The sequence below is a fragment of the Gymnoscopelus braueri genome, assembly GCF_963280865.1.
Source record: "Gymnoscopelus braueri genome assembly, chromosome: 3".
Classification (NCBI taxonomy): Eukaryota; Metazoa; Chordata; class Actinopteri; order Myctophiformes; family Myctophidae; genus Gymnoscopelus; species Gymnoscopelus braueri.
The window spans coordinates 45,332,457-45,336,521 of NC_137612.1; positions in this window are offsets into that span (position 1 = coordinate 45,332,457).

The following is a 4,065-nucleotide window of genomic DNA, read 5'->3' on the forward strand; positions in this document are numbered from 1 at the left end:
TTTTCATAATTCAAAGTTTGTGTTTGAGAACCTTATCATTATAACCGATATACGGTTTAGAATAATCTGTAAACAGAGCTGTGTTTTTGTGTTTCTGGAGGGTGGAGACGCACGTGTCAACACTCAAAGCCAACATTTACTTCTGCAGTTTCTGTTGGCTAATGTGTGGCTATTGTTCAGCTTGGCTAGGGGTGGGGAGGGTGGAGTTTAGAAGCCATTGTTCACACCCCTTACCTGACTGCCAGTAGTGGCAAAACTTCAACAAACTTTGAGAGCCTTTGTCTCAGATTCTTTAATCTTCAAATATTTTCCGATTTCAATGAATGACACATAATTTGAAAGCTTACATTCTGTACTTTCATATCTGTAAAAAGCTGAAAAATGACCAATGCCCCCTTGTTTCTCAAACCATTGTACTTGGTCACATGTGTTAAAGTGGCAATGGGGGTCGATTCCAGTAGTTCCCCAGCTAAAAAATTGATAGTTATGAACCAAAGTGAGATAAGAGATTTCATATCTCGAGGTTTACCTGGTTAAATAAAGGTTTGATATAAAAGTATAATTGTTGTTAGCAGACATCCTAAGCCATATAGAATGACTGCATAAATGTTCAGTATATAGCTTGAGGAACCGAATAGAACATGGCGTCACTTCTCCTTTTAACTCAATGGATGTGGCCGCCCTGTTCTTTTCTGTCGGCCTATTACTTTGAATGGTGTCTTCAAGCTCAATAGTGACATTTTCTGAGTGAGGAAACACCTTCAGCATGCAAGTAGAAAGATTAAACAGTTGAAACTATTTAAGTATAACAAGTGTGCTAAATGCATCAAATAGCGTTAAACGGGGAGGGGGACAGCACAATAAACCAAACACACATACAAAATAAAAGGAACCGTTAAAAGCAAACACAAATAAAAAATTTGGCTGGAACTATTACTGTACTAAAAAATATGAAAGCTTCCAACATTTTCAAGCTCTAATTCCTTCAAGATTGTGACAAAAGCTTCATATGAGATCAGTTCAGATAGCTTCATGTCTTTATGGAAGGTACTCATGGAAATGGGGCAGCATATTTGAATGTTTTTTTTTGCCCAGCTCAGTCCGCGCACAAGGAACAGTCAACGTAAGGATGGCTACCTTGCCCTCTCATACAAAGTGCAAGGATGTGTAAGATGTCTACAACCAGTGGCAAATCTTAAGACACAATGATACAATAGAGGTACAATAGAGGTAGGAAGGTTGATGACACAAGGTATTTCCTGCCTCCACGAGAAAAGCATGATTTAAACCTAATCTTGAGCTTTGAGACTAGGCCTGAGACGTGAAGTTTGAAAGATAACTGATGATCAATTCCGTAAGCCCAGCTACTTGCTACTATAGAATAGAGACTAGCTCAATAACTGTTACACGTGAAGTTAAAACAGGGAGATTGTGCGGAAGCTCACTAGCCCTGTCTTGTCTGTATTTAATTAAAACTAAGACCCTGCCATCTGAAAACACTGTGTTCTATCTGCTATATAGTTGATAAACCATGATATTACATGCTCAGATAAGCCAATACCATGGAATATTGCTTCCATGATATCATTTAACACCTTGAGGGCAGCAGTAACAATGCTGCTTTTCCAGTGCTGTTTTTCCTGAAACCCAACTATGTATATAACAGTATTAATGTAATATTATATATTATGTCAAAACATAAACAAACTTAAAGTGCAATTATTATTATTATTATTATTATTATTATTATTACTAGTTGTCTTATTGTCAAGTCTCTAGTACTCTTCCTCCTCCCCCTACACCATTAGTATCATAGCTTCCTCTTCTGTTCTCTCGCCTGGCTGACTTCTTTTATTGGTGTAGGTCGTCTTCTTATGCATTTGGACGAGCCCCACCATCTCTGCACAGCACCATGTTGCATCAAAGGAGTCCTTGGATGGACCCATGGTGCTCAGGTACATCATGGAATGGACATCACTCCATGATGTAAACATCACTCGCCTTCCTAGTCAGTTGGTTGAGTCTGTTGGTGTCCACTGCCCTCATCAGCACCTGGAGGTGGGAGTAGGTCAAGCTGGAGCATGGCTCTGCTTTGATCCTCTTCATTGCGGAGAATCCTCTTTCAACAATGTCTCAACAATGACATGAGCTAGTCCTTTGAAACTATAGCCTTCTTTTCCTCATGTAAGAAAAAGAAAAAGTAAGATCTCACTCATGGTGCAAGGAGTCTATTTCCTGGTGTAGCTGTTTTGTAGAGAACGGCTTGCATCTCCTCACGGCCGATGCCCTGAGCTCCTCTCAAGTAGCTCTGTGTAATGTTGTACCACCCTGCTGAACTCCTCCTTCTCTCAGACCACAAGGTCCTCTCTGGAGGTTGGCCAGCGAGATGGAACCAGCACCCCAATCTGTGCCCACCCGGTCCAACATAGCAAATCTTGCTTTCATCCACAGACTGTCTGCCTGCATTTTGTCTCCTCCAGGCCAGACAGCCAAAGGCCGGAGACTATGCCCGCCCTCTGAGAGTCTACATTGCACTGTGAATTACACAGTCCATCTATTAACTCAGATTCAAGCCCCTTGTTCAACACTGAAAATGCTTCAATATCTCCTTATAAGGAGGAGTGGGGTTCAAACTGACAATAAATGAATAAATGATTGATGTTTGATGTATTGATAAAAAAAATCATACAGTACATGACCATTGTACATATCTGTCAAAAGAATAACACGAACGCACGAACGTACACACACACACACACACACACACACACACACACACACACACACACACACACACACACACACACACACACACACACACACACACACACACACACACACACACACACACACACACACACACACACACACACACACGCGCCAATGAAGACTGACACATCAGTCACAAGTCTTATTATTGTATTTATTATTTACAGATGTGTTCAGACTTCCTCCCAGACAGTTCAGGAAGAGAGCGTGTTGGCTTTCAACCAGTAGGACCAGTCAATAAAAACAGCCGCATCTAACAGCCTGTTAAACAGCATCACTTACACAACAGTGGCTCTTAAAAAAATTATTTCAAGGACACTCAAAACACTAGGAGTGTATAAATGGAACTAAATGGGTCCATTTGGTTCCATTTGTACACTAGACCTGTAAGGGTCCATTTGGAACCCCCTCAAAGAACCCCGGGGGTCCCTGGACCACTGACTTACAAAGAACATACACAAGAGAGAAAAGAATACACAAACAAGACAGACAGACAGACAGATAGACAGACAGGTAAATGTGACATTTGTGAGAGTGAAGACATGAAGGGAAGAGAGGAAAGGAGACAAGGAAGGAAGGAAGGAAGGCAGGCAGGACAGAATGAAGGAAGGAATGAATGAAGGAAGGAAGGAAGGCAGGATAGAATGAAGGAAGGCAGGAAGGAAGGAAGGACAGAATGAAGGAAGGACAGAAGGAAAGAAGGACTGAATGAAGGAAGGAAGGAAGGAAGGAAGGACGGACAGACAGAATGTGTGTGAGTGTGTTGGTGTGTGTGCGTGTGTGCGTGTGTGTGCGTGTGTGTGTACATGTGTATTAGGGTTAGGGGTGGGTGCGCGACAGTAAATCACTCTCCATTTAGGACCTGAAAATTAAGAGTAACTAAAATGGTATAAATTAAAATGAGCATATAACTTCATAATATAGTATGCTGATCTAGCAGTGCTTTTCAAAACGCACACGTGCAGTTCTCAGACAGGGTTTAACGCAATAATTCGCTCTAAAAGTCATTAATTCTAATGGGAAGCACACACCGCTTTTTTCCTACCATATCATACAGCGTGCGTGCACCTCCAACACTGTGACAGCCTACCCTGTGCAGAGCCTCGGGATTAGATTAATCTCAACTTTGTCCTGTTTGATTTATCCAACGTAATGCATCCAATATCCAACTCTGGCCGGCCGCCACAAAAATCTATAATATTAAGAGATCAAAACAAAGTCAGGCATGTCAAAGAGGAAACGTGGCTTTGTATCCCTAACCCCGGTGAAGTTGAACTTTAATTGCTCGTCTTTTTA